Here is a 13,488-nt window from a genome sequence, read left to right as displayed (position 1 = left end):
CTTGCCCTTGCGGAAGCCATGCTGGTTCTCCTTCAGCAAGGCCTGTTCTTCTATATGTTTAACAATTTTGCCCTTAAATATGCTTACTTTCCATCAATTTAGCTGGCACAGAAGTTAAGCTAACCAGCCTTTAGTTTCCTGGATTCCCCACCCTACTCTGGATCCTTTTTAAAAAATCAGAGGTATATTAGCTACTTTCCAGTCTTCTGGTATAGTCTGACTGTAGGGACAAGTTACATACTTTTGCTAGGAGATCAGCAATTTCACATTTGAGTTCCTTCAGAACTGCCATTCTGTTGTAGGCAGTGGGCTGTACTGATAATATCTCAGGTTGGAAAAGAATAGGCAGCTTGTCACCCACTTTGACTTCAAATAAACCACCCTATGCCATTTTTAGAAAAGCAGTATATAAATCAAATATATAATGATGATGATGATGATGATGATGATGATGAAGTAATGCAACACTTATTAACTAACAAACAGCTTCCAGTTGAACAGAAAGGAAATTGTCCGAACACCAGAGGCACAAAAGACCAGCTGCTGATTGACAAAATTATTTTAGAAAATTGCAAGAGAAGAAAAACAAATCTAAGTGTTGCATGGATTGACTACAAGACAGCCTTCGACTCATTGCCTCACACATGGATACTAAAATGTTTAGAAACAGGTGGTTTCAGCAAAAACATTCAGATATTTATTTAAAAAGCAATGAGCATGTGGAGTACACAGTTAACAATCAATGGTGAGACACTTGGACAGGTTAGCATTAGAAGAGGTATTTTCCAAGGGGACTCACTATCCCCTCTGCCATGACTCCACTTTCACAAATACTCAACAAAACAGGCCTCGGATACCAAACATCTAAAACATCAAGTAAAATCAACCATCTGCTGTACATGGACGATCTGAAGTTGTATGGAAAGTCCCAGTCAGAAATCGAATCACTGCTAAACACTGTCCGTATATTCAGTAGCGATATAGCAATGGAGTTTGGACTAGACAAGTGTGCTGCATTAATAATGAACAGAGGGAAAATAATAAAAACAGAAGGAATAGAACTGCCCAATGGAAGCAACACCAAGAACCTAAAAGAGAAAGAACATTACAAATACTTGGGCATTCTCCAGGCTGATAACATTGCACACGCTGAAGTTAAAAGAAAAATAGGAAGTGAATACATCAGGAGAGTAAGAAAAACCCTCAAGTCCAAACTCAATGGCGGTAACACCATACAAGCCATAAACACCTGGGCTATACCTGTTATCAGATATACTGCAGGAATAATAGACTGGACCCAGGCAGAGCTAGAGACGCTGGATTGTAAGATCAGGAAAATCATGACCATCAATCATGCTCTGCACCCCCGCAGTGATGTCGATAGGCTATACCTCTCTCGCAGCTCAGGTGGAAGAGGAATGCTGCAAGTCCATCAAACAGTAGAGGAGGAGAAAAGAGGCCTTGAAGAATATATTAAGGACAGTAAAGAAGATGCACTTCAAATGGTCAATAATGCGAAACTATTCAACACCAATGAAAGAAAGCAGGCCTACAAGAAAGAACAAGTCAAGAACCGAGCAGAAAAATGGAGAAATAAGCCCCTGCATGGTCAATATTTGCACAATATAAGTGGAAAATCAGACATCACCAAGACCTGGCAATGGCTTAAGAATGGCAACTTGAAGAAAGAAACAGAGGGTTTAATACTGGCTGCGCAAGAACAGGCACTAAGAACAAATGCAATAAGAGCAAAAGTAGAAAAGGCAACAACAAACAGCAAGTGCCGCCTTTGTAAAGAAGCAGATGAAACAGTGGACCACCTAATCAGCTGTTGTAAAAAGATCGCACAGACTGACTACAAACAAAGGCATGACAAGGTAGCAGGGATGATACACTGGAACATCTGCAAAAAATACAAGCTACCTGTAGCCAAAAATTGGTGGGACCATAAAATTGAAAAAGTGGTAGAAAATGAAGATGCAAAAATATTATGGGACTTCCAACTACAAACAGACAAACATCTGCCGCACAATACACCAGATATATTTGTAGTCGAGAAGAAAGAAAAACAAGTCAAAATAATCGACATAGCAATACCAGGGGATAGCAGAATAGAAGAAAAAGAAATAGAAAAAAATCACCAAATACAAAGATCTACAAATTGAAATTGAAAGGCTGTGACAGAAAAAGACCAAAATAATCCCAGTGGTAATTGGCACCCTAGGTGCAATTCCAAAATAACTTGAAGAGCACCTCAACACCATAGGGGCCACAGAAATCACCATCAGCCAATTACAAAAAGCAACTTTACTGGGAACAGCCTATATTTTGCGACAATATCTATAATAACCAACAGTATTGATGATAAAATTCTGACATCCCAGGTCCTTGGGAAGGACTCGATGTCTGGATAAAACAAACCAGTCAATAACACCTGTCTGACTGTGTAAACAACAACCAATACAACAACAACAACAATGATCACTTGGTAACTGTGCCCATATTCTCCAGGGGGTGGGAATCATAGGAAGCAGCAGGCACTACTCCTACTCCACCTGGCAAGACGAGACTTGGTGGTAGTGGTAGTACACACATACAGCCCTTTTGCTAGTTACTTCCTTGGAAGGTTTGCAGAGAAACTGCCTGCTGATGCAAATTCATTCAGCATATGGCTTTTTCAGGCCAAAGCCATTTTATTTATTGCATTTTTATTATTTATACTGCCCTATCCAAAGGCTCTGGGATAGGAAAACCTTCAAGGTGAGAGCTTGTTTGAATTTGTCCACAGAAACTGGCAAAATTAATAGCACTAGGAGGAGAGCATTGGGAATTTGGGCTACACTTCTGCCTTCCAAAATGGTGCAGGGGCTCAAGTCAGCTGTGTTTCTCTTGGTGCTGGGCAAAATGCAGCACTGCACAGTTGGAACAGTCACTCCCACATGATGTCTAGGAGACGGTGCAGAGTATTCAGTTTTGGGCGAAGCTTCACACAGGCCCAATAAACAGTAAGTCAGGTGGCTGCATTTAGGGTTGATGGGCCTTACAGTGAAGAACATTGGCCTATAGAGTTCCTAGGCTGAATTATTTCACTGTGGTAACACAACCAAACTATCACTCAATATTAACAACAACAAAAAAGAGTACATGAAAAAAATGTCATTTGAGTCCGCTCTATGTATGAAAGCTGCACCTGCCAAGGTGATGAAAGCCTGCTAATTTATTTGTAGACTGGAACACTAACACTGCATAGGTACCTGAAATCACTTAGGAGTAAATGTACGATTGCTATTCAATTTATATTACTCAATTAAATTGTTAATTTTAACTGTAGTTTCATGCTATAAAGTATAACTAGCTGAGCCGGGCACAGAGCATCTGTGCCTCCAGCCGGCTCACCCACCGCCGCTCTTCCCCCTCACACACACATGGCACCAGGCCCAGCTTTCTGGCTGACCGGCCACTCCCTCCCTGCCTCCTTCTGCCCCCTCTCCCCCCTCTTTCTGGTGGGCCAGCCAGCCAGCCCGCTTCCTCTCCCCCACCCTGTGCTTTCTGGTTTGTGGGCCAGCTGGAAAGCCATCCCACCACCTTCAGCCACCCATTCCTGGTAGCCCACTCCTATTTATGGATTGGTAACTGGGTAAAGACACGAAATGGGGTAGGAATGGATAATTATCACAATGGAGAGAAATAAGAAGGGTCCCTAAGGGATCTGTACTGGGACTAGTGGCCCACATACAGCACAGGCTAACATGGGTGGTTCAGCACTGCCTGCAGTCCTTTGTGTATATAAAACACTGCTTGCAATATTGCAAGCAAGGACAAAGCTATAATTGGGCAAATGGGTCCAAAGAACCCAAGCTGTCCAGCATCCAAGAACAACCCAGCTCTCCGGGAGCTGCCTCACTGTCCTCCCCTTCCTACTCCAGCTGGCTGGGGATGCTGCCATTGCCACTGCTGCCAGCTGTCTCCACCACTTGCCTGGTTCCAAGGTGCATGCATGTCCTCCAGTGGGCCCCTGGCCAATGGAAGGAGGGTGGATCTGAGAACCGGATGGAAGGAGGTGGCCAGTGGCGGCCGGCCACCACCTCCACTCACTTATCTCCAATGCACATGTGCCCTCCTTCCCAGCAGGCTCTCAGCTGATGGAAAGAGGATGGGCCAGAGAGCCGAGTGGCAGGAGGTGCTGGTGGCAAAGGCAGCAGTGGTGATGGCAGGGGTGCAGCCAGCCAGAGCGAGGAGGCAAGGGTGGAGGAGTAAATGTGTGTGCGCTCATGCACTCACTGCCACAGGAGGCACCAACACGGGTGCACCACCATGAGTGGGGAGCCCGGAGTCCACTTGTGTTTGCGATGTGAACATGGAGCCACTCTCCCTTTGCTAAACCCCTGATCGCATGTCTGTTCCATTCTGACTTAAAGTTGTGCAATGCTTCTATTTAAATAATGGGATTGGATAGTTCAATGAACATTTTAACTCGGTGTGCAGCGGCTGTGAAAAAGGCCAATTCCATGCTAAGGATCATTAGGAAGGAGACTGAAAATGGCTGCTGATATGTTTCCGGGCAAAATACAAGGTGCTGGTTATAACCTATAAAGGCCTAAACAGTTTGGGCCCTGGGTATTTAAGGGAACGCCTTCTTCTGCATGAACCCCACCACCCACTGAGATCTGCTGGAGAGGTCCGTCTGTAGCTGCCACCAGCTCGTCTGGTGGCCACTCAGGGACAGGCCTTCTCTGCTGCTGCCCCGAGGCTTTGGAATGCACTCCCTAGTGAAATAAGAGCCTCCCAATCTCTGACAGCTTTTAAAAAGTCTTTAAAAACACATCTCTTTACCCAGGCTTTTAATTAATGTTTTAATGGTTTTAATGCTGTTTTAAAATATTATTTTAAAAATTTTAAATTGTTGTAATGTGTGCCCCCCCACACACATTTTGTCTTAACAAATGTTTTACTTTGTTTTTATTCTGTTGTAAACCATCAAGAGACGTAAGTTTGGGGCGGTATGATTTTTTTTTAAAAAATAGAACTGCTAATATTATAATGCCCTTATACAAATATATATTGTGGCCTCAGTATCTGGAATACTGTGTACAGCAGGGATGGGGAACCTTGGCCCTCTGGCTGTTTTTGAACTACAACTCCCACCATCCCCAGCCACAATAATTGTTCTGGTTGCCAGGACAGTAGAGAACTGAAAAAGGTACAGAAGAGGGCAACCCAAATGATTAGGGAGCTAAAGCACCTTTCTTATGAGGAAAGGCTACAACAGTTGGGACCTGTTTAGTTTGGAAAAAAGTTAAAGACTAAGAAGAGACATGATAGAGGTTTAAGGTTATGCGTAGTGTGGAGAAAGTGGATAGAGATAAGTTTCCCCCCGTCTCAAAATACTAGAACCATGGGTCATCCAATGAAACCAATTGGCCAAAAATAAGACATACAGAGGAAGTGCATAGTCTGTCGAATCTGTTGCCACAGGATGTGGTAATGACCATCAGTTTGGATGGCTTTAAAGAGGGCTTAGACCAGTTCATGGAGGACATCTATCAATAGCTACTAGTCTTGATGGCTATATGCTACCTCTAGGTTAAGAGGCAGGAGTCCTCTGAATACTATTTGCAGTGGTGCATCATCAGGAAAGAGGCCATGCCTTTATCTCCTGTTTGTGGGCTTCCCAGAGGCTTGTGGTGGGCCACTGTGGGAAACAGAATGCTGGACTACTGTACATAAGCTTTGGGCTTGTCCAGCAAGGCATTACTTATGTTCTTCTGTACATCATCATAAAAGTGTAGGATATGGTGGGGGGTGGGGAGTAAATTCTGCATAGCCAGTTTGACAAGCTTTAGAATAAACTATTGTTATTTTCACAAGTTAATAAAAAAGGGCTTGCATTCACCCCAACTACTTTACAGTTCCAGTTCTGCCAAAAACTCAGGTCAAATGCTGGAACCTTGATGGGTCAGTGGTTTACATCCAGATTAGTGTTGTACTAGTGTAATGCTGTTGTAACACTGTTGTGCTAGCACAAGGATGTGTAGCACAAAGATGTGCAAAGGGATTGGTTTTTGCACTAGAGAAAAATGTTGACACATTGTGCAAAGTCTTGTACAATCCTCTTCTTCATAGTTATCAGTTCGATAGATTGTGTAGAGGCAGCGTCAAGGTTTGAAGAGAGAGACTGTTTCCATTCACCACAGAACAAGGTCAAAACTACACGAAATGTAGCATTTGTGCATTGTGTGCAGCCAACACTCTTTAGCATTTTGTGTGGGGGGGGAAAACCCACTCATATTATAAATAAAACTACTGAATGATGGCAGTGACAAATTCATGATGCAAATGCAGTCTGCATTTATAATTAATTTAGCCAGCGTCCCTCTAAGGCTGTAACATTCCTGTTTGACCTCTGCCTACCAACCATATTTCAGACACAATTAACAACTTCATCTGAAAGAGTGAATACACCAAATATGCACATAATCTCATCCCCAAATGTTAACTTTGGAGTATACTCCATGTTGGCTGCAGATGCGCACTCCCAGCAATGCTGTTGGAGTTCCTTATGACCTTACCTGCCCTCCCTGAAAGTGCAGGATAGCAAATGAATTATCACCAATGAAGCCCTTCAATATAGTTAAATGTGCAAAACCAAGTCAGAATCTCGTGACATAAGTAATGTGTATGTGTACATTGGCTTTAATTTTGAGATAAGAGTGGTTACATTAAATTGGCCAAACCTGAGGGCCCAAGGAACAGTTGAGGAGCACCTGACATTACTTCAGGGATAGAGCTGAAGCATAGCAGCTGTTGAACTGTTTGGGGAGAAACCAGAACCTCATGAAAGAGTGAACCAGAAAAATAATGAATAAATATATTAAGGAGTTGGCCAAAGCAGGATATAAAATGGGAAACTGCACAAAACAGAAAGTATGCCACGCTCATTAAAAGAGGCATGCTGTTGATATAGAGTCAGGGGTGGGGGAGACAAAACATTTGCTGATTTGAGAAATTTTGCTAAGCTGACTGCAGTTAAATTGTGGTTCTAATTTTGATTTCTGAGCATCTGTTAAATTTTTGGTAAAAGGCATTCGTAATGCTTTGTATAGCCAATTCACTTCTAGCAGCATCTGAAGCATAATGAACATCAGCCGGAATGCACATCTCCCTCAAAGCAGAGCTGACTTGGTAAGGTTTTAACTTTCTTTTATTCAGTCTAGTTAGCTGAATTGAAAGTTTTTGGAAAATATCTTGATTTCTATCAGATTTTGATTATATTACTCTTTTAGATTTCTCATAAATATTCTCTTATTGATTTATCTATTGCCAAGTTTTGATTATAGCAGTTTTGTATATATTTATATTCTCCATTATTAATGTATTTGTATCTATTATAATGGGTAGCATTAAGTCCCACTGAAATTAATGGCACAGGTTAGTCATGACTAACTTGCCTCAAGAGGATTTCAGTGGTGCTTAATCAAGTCTGGATACTGACCACTGTGAATTTTGATTTTTTTAAAATAAAATGCTGGATGCATTAGAATCTAACTTCTTATAATGAAAGAAATTTGCTAAAAATGCATTGTTGGGGTCTGTCTATCCATGGGAACACCAATTTGAGCCTGAAAGGGAAGATACTAGGGATGTGCACGAACAGGTTCGGAGGGGATTTTACAGGCCTCCAAACTGGTTCGAATGTTGCCTGGCTCAAGGCTTCGATGGCCGGGGGGTGGTGGCTTTAAGGGCGGAGGAGGATGCACTTACCACGACCACCCCGCCACGTTCCCCCCACCGGCACACGTCGCACTAAAAGCCCTTCAGGGTGGCAGCATACTTCCCTGCTGCCCCGCTCTGACATTATCCGGAAGTAACTGGAAGTAGCAGCTGCGACTGTGCGCATCACTTTTGTGCATGTGCATTCCGCACTCACTCGTATACATTGGGTGCATGCGCATGCCATATGCGATATGCGCGCATACACAGGTGACATACACAGTTGCAGCTGCTACCTCCGGATAACATCAGAGCAGGGCGGCAGGGAGTTACGCTGCCGCCCTGATGGGCTTTTAGTGAGACGTGCGCTGGTGGGGGAAACATGGCGGGGGATAAGTGCATCCTCCCCCGCCCTTAAAGCCATCACCACCCCCGCTGTCGACCCGGCCCCTGCTGGTTCTGTGCACATCCCTAGAAGATACGTAAAGAGTCCTACCTCAGTTTGGTTTTTTTACTACAGCTTACAGCACATGAGCAGAAGTGAATACAAATGACTATTTACTTAGTAATTACATGGTATGCATGTAACCACTTAATAAGTCATTTGTCTTGTCTGTAAACATCCTGCCCAACAGTGAACATAATTTTTCTGAACTTAATCAGAAATCCAGGAAGCAGGGATGTGACGTAATTCTCCTTACCACTTGGGAGCACCTGACAACTTATTAGCTCATTCACACTGGGCAAGTTAAAAATTATTATTATTTATTCGATTTCTATACCACCCTTCCAAAAATGGCTCAGGGCGGTTTACACAGAGAAATAACAAATAAATAAATGTATGTAATAATCTGTGTCCACATAAGCCTAAACCTTATGTCTCCCCACATCAACAATGTTCTACCTGCTTTATCTATCTTCTTTCAAACCAAACAGGAATAATATCCTTTATTATATGACTGACATCTAGAAACATTCAGATCTGTAAGAATAAACTAGATTACCTGCCCATCGTCATTAGTTTCAGCTGAACTGTCATACTTCCATTCCATCAGTTTCCCATTCTGCTGACAGTCTAGGTGTACTAAGTCACGACAGTGAGAGTGACATGTGTATTTGCAATCTGAAACATAAAAGACATAAAACACAATTTGAACCATTTTGCTATGCCTCCAAGTTATATAATGCACTCTTACGTATCCTAGCTTGTTTCAAGAAAAAGTGTTTAATGTTACGCTTAGTGCAATTTGAATGCGTTTTCCAGATGATTGGCAAATAAATTCTTGTGAGAGATCCAGATGCCTTTTTCCCAGCTAGTGTGTCAATTGCCAGGGTATCACATTTTCCCATGAGCTGCAGCTGTTGAGAGAAGAAAGGAGGGCACAGGCAACCCAAAATCTCTCAAGGCATTGAGCACTGAAAGAAAAAATGTTGAAGGCTTTTGTACATAGATATCAGGGCCAGGGGAATTCTCTCTCTCTCTTCATTTTTTTTTAAAGTTTTTACACAGTTTTCTTATACAGTTGTAAAAGATTGCTTCTGCTTCCCCCAAAGCATGAAAAATTAAAACAATTGAAATGAAAAAAAGTGCAGTAATCTGGCGTTTGTGCAGATTTGAGGCCTTGTATCAATTTCCACTTTCTGTAGCTTTGTTATGTGTCAGCCAAAAGCCTTACCCTTCAAAGCAATGATCTCGGAGATTCTCCCAACACATTTTATTTGATTGATTGATTGATTGATTTCTATACCGCCCTTCCAAAAATGGCTCAGGGCAGTTTACACGGAGAAATAACAAACAAATAAGATGGAACCCTGTCCCCAAAGGGCTCACAATCTAAAAAGAAACATAAGATAGACACCAGCAACAGTCACTGGAGGTACAGTGCTGTGGGTGGATAGGGCCAGTTACTCTCCTCCTGCTAAATAAAGAGAATCACCACGTTAAAAAGCTGCCTCTTTGCCAAGTTAGCTGAGGTAACTTGGCAGAGATTTTACATCTCTGCCAAGTTATGAGCAGCAGGCATAGTGTGAATGTGCATTCCAAATTCAGAATAGCTGCAGGTGGACTTTCTATACATACTACTTTTTCAGGCTTTTAAAAGTTGGCTGCAGTTTAACTGTGTAAGGAAGCAAGTTACCCACTACCTCAGCTTCCTTCTCCACGTTTACTCCTTTTCCACAGGTACTGTTTTCAAATGTCAAATGTCGTTTTTCACAGCACTTTTATCTGAGTACAGCAGCCTGAACTTTCATCTCCCATCTGTTTTTACATTTTTTAAAACTGTGATATTGTAAATTTAAAATTGTCCCTGAAAAGCAAATTCTTCTCTCTTGCTGTCCACTTCAGATTTGATGCAACCTAGGGCATAACTACAACTGAACAAAGAGAGGGCAAATGACCCTGGCCCCTGAGGGAGACGGCCCCTACCCGGGTCCCTACCGGCTGTGTGACACTTTGCACCTCTAGGAAAGGGAGCAAGGACCCCATCTTCTCTTTTGACAACCCGTTTTGCATGGCTGACATGGAAGCAAGTGAGATCCGAGATCCTAGGGAAGAGCAAATTTATAGTGAACTGAACCAAAGGCACAGGGATACTGATGTTAATCATTGTCCTCTGCCTGTTTTCCCACCAGTGAAGGACAACCCCTCAATTCTTATCTCTAGCTGTGAAGGTCTAGTTTCTGTGGTACAATGAAAAACAGCATAGCAGGCTGTCCCTGCTCAAGGTTGTAGTCATGGATTTTAAGTATGGCTTTCTCTTGTGTTAGTGAAACTGCTCTGGAGTGATTGGTGAACACCCAGAAATCTACCTTTGGGCTTGTATGGGGAAAATTCTCTCAGAAAGGAACAGTTTCATGTAAGTTTTAATCTGCGTGAAGTTGTGGACTCAGGAAATGACTGGACTGAAACAAGATGTAAGTTTCAAAAATAAAAAGATATTTATCGTAGGGAGGGGTACAGAGGACAACGATATTACTATCAAAAATAGGTTTATCTCCAGTGAGGCATTTCAGCTTAGAGTCCTAATTGTGTACATTCCCAGGTGGGCAAGAGAAAGAGGCTTTTTAGAGAAGGGGGGGTCAGATCTAAGAAAGGGGGATAGAGAGAGAGTCTGGGCCCAAGTAGGGGCAAACACTCATATCACCTACTCCAGAAGCAACCAATGAACCTCTTTCCTCAGGAACAGCTCAGGCCAAGGTGGGTGCAAAAAGGCTGGAGTGGTTAGTTGGTAAAGGTGAAACCAGGAATGTGCTTCTTCCATGGAACTAGCTTCCTATGTTAGCAAGGAACAGGATCATGAATATATGTAAGCACACTACTATGTATGTATTTGTTTATTTCGGCCCAAGGCCAGCATAGCAAACACACTAGTAACATGCTGCATAAAGCAACCACATTCAATCTGGTTGGCCATGTTTCCTTTTTTGATCTGGACAGGTTCTCTGTTTTGGTAAGTTGTCTGGGTTCTGGTCTGGTATTAATCCATGTTCAGGACTGTCACCTGCTAATTGGTCCTGAAGAAACAGCAAGATTCTAACAAGAGGATGTTTGTAGCTTATTGGCATGTGTGTGTGGCCATCCGTTGGGTAGGAGGGAGGCAGGCAGGAAGAATGGCAATAACAATGACCATGGCTGTGCCAGCAGCTTTCCAAAATGAAGTCAATTTACACCTTATGTCAGCTGCCTTAATCTAGGGATGTGCACAAACCTGTTCAGAGGCCCTTTTATAGGCTTCCGAACAGGTTCAAACCGCCGGTTCAGCCAGTCTGCGGGAGGGGGATACCTTTAAGGGTGGGGGAGGGTGCTCCTGCCGCATTTCCCCCACCGGTGCTGCACTTTCAAACGGTCCGGCGGGTCGGCAGCATACCTCCCTGCCACCCCATTCCCTCATCAGACCAGAAATGACGGGAAGTACCCGGCACGCATGTGCACGCCGGGTGTGTGCGCGCGGGGGCAAGGGACTTCCTGTCACTTCTGGTCCAACGAGGGAACGGGATGGCAGGTAGGTATGCTGCCGACCTGCTGGACCGTTTGCAAGTGTAGCGCCAGGGGGAAAACGCGAAGGGAGAGACACCCTCCCCCGTCCTTAGAGGTATCTCCCCACCTTTGAACCGGCCCCCACCAGTTCCGTGCACATCCCTACTTAAATCCATAGCACAAAGTAGATAGATGCTAAAGCAGAAGTAAGGAGGCAGTTTTTTCAGGAGCAGTGGTATAGCTACAATTGAACAAGGCAGGACGGATGTACCCAGGCCTCCTGAGAGAAGGGGAGGCTCTGGTAACAGCTTGCTATTCACTATCCCCTTCCTGCCTCTCTGAAGAAGAAAGTGGGGCTGGCAGTGGGCAGGGGCTCATCTTCAAATTCTGCCCCAGGGCCCACTCCAAACTTGCTATGCCTCAATCAGGAAGGAGATAGATTGAATTTCTGTCCTTAATGGGTATGGCTGAGAGACTGAGCATGTTTGCTTCTGGAACATTTCCAGACAGCAGGCTTTACTGGAAGGCTTTACTGTGAGTTTGAATTTGCCCCAATAGACACAAAAACAAATGGATCTTTTTTTACCCTGGACATCAATTGGGCTATGTTCCAATGGGTAATGAAAAATCTGAATCATGTGAGGAGTGCTCCCAAATAGCTCTCAGGGACTTCGGGGTAAATCTGGCTGATATGTGAAAGTACACCCTCCATTCCGGAGGAGAAATGAACTAAAAGCCCCATCTGGAAATGCTCCTGTGCATATTTGCTCATAAGTAAATCCTATTGGGTTTAATGGGACTTATTACTAGGTAGTGTACATAGGACAGCACCCTAAATCTTCTATGAATGTGGAATGTTTGGTACCAGTGGATAATATGCATAGTATTTGTTCTGAATATATTTCTTGTTTTTTGTTTTGTTTTAGTGTGCACAGTGCTGCAATCAACAGGTGCCCTTAGTCCACAGTCTGTGAAAAATGTCAAAAAGAAAGAACAGTCCACAAGCGTTGATGAAACTATGTGTTATGCATTAGCTTTAAAATAAGTGAGCCAGCTTTTCTTCATTAGAAGGCAGTGTTGAATTGTATTTCGGTCTAAAATTGCATTGTTAATATAAACTTACTATATGCAAACTTTACGCAAATTTGTGCTTTCCTTTTTAGCTATTGTGTACCTCTTTCTTTTTTTTTAACTGATGTGCACCTGGCCCCTGACTACTACTAATTATCTGATATGAGGGTAGGCATTTTTCATAGAGCCCTTATTACTACTTAATACATTCCACAGCTCAGTCTGGGCACTAGAAACAAGTTTAAGGGGTGAGGCCTGCCCAGATTAAGCCCTGGTTTACTCCTCTTCTTTTTGCTCAAAACTGCCACTTAATTTGTCCTGTAATTTGACCAGAATATACTGTTCTATGCAATGGGTAGAATGGCATTTTGGATTCTTACAAGAATCTGCTTGTAAGAGCAGTGTAAGATTCACTGCTTTCTAAACAACCCAAATGGCAGCATCTTCTGCTCATAAACAGAATCATTTTAAGGAGTGAATGAAAAAATCTTGTCAAGCCTAGCTACATATGGATAGGGATGTGCCCAAACCTCAGTTCATGCATTTTTAAGGAAATTAGGAAGGGAACTTTAAGGAGAAGGAGAGCAGGTCTGTGCATGTTTGGGCACCATTTGCATAGTCAGCGGTCCATGCACGGATGCCATGTTCATGCTGATGGCGTACAGGGAGTTTTGGGACACGCACCACCCCAGCAGGAAGCTGAAAGTGCGGCGGAGAGCAGGTAAGCA

At 43.2% G+C, this 13,488-nt stretch overlaps 1 long non-coding RNA gene across 1 annotated transcript in view; it reads left to right on the top strand.

Annotated features, from left to right (window-relative positions):
• Positions 1-12,827, top strand: part of LOC128327222 (uncharacterized) — a 53,477-nt gene extending 40,650 nt beyond the window's left edge. The window contains exon 2 of the long non-coding RNA XR_008308536.1: positions 12,616-12,827. This is a non-coding gene — a long non-coding RNA (uncharacterized LOC128327222). The remainder of the gene's footprint in view (positions 1-12,615) is intronic.
• Positions 12,828-13,488: the final 661 nt, after the last annotated feature.

The sequence above is a fragment of the Hemicordylus capensis genome, chromosome 5 (genome assembly GCF_027244095.1).
Source record: "Hemicordylus capensis ecotype Gifberg chromosome 5, rHemCap1.1.pri, whole genome shotgun sequence".
Classification (NCBI taxonomy): domain Eukaryota; kingdom Metazoa; phylum Chordata; class Lepidosauria; order Squamata; family Cordylidae; genus Hemicordylus; species Hemicordylus capensis.
Note: the sequence above shows the minus strand (reverse complement) of the source record. Positions and strands in the feature narration are given on the sequence as shown.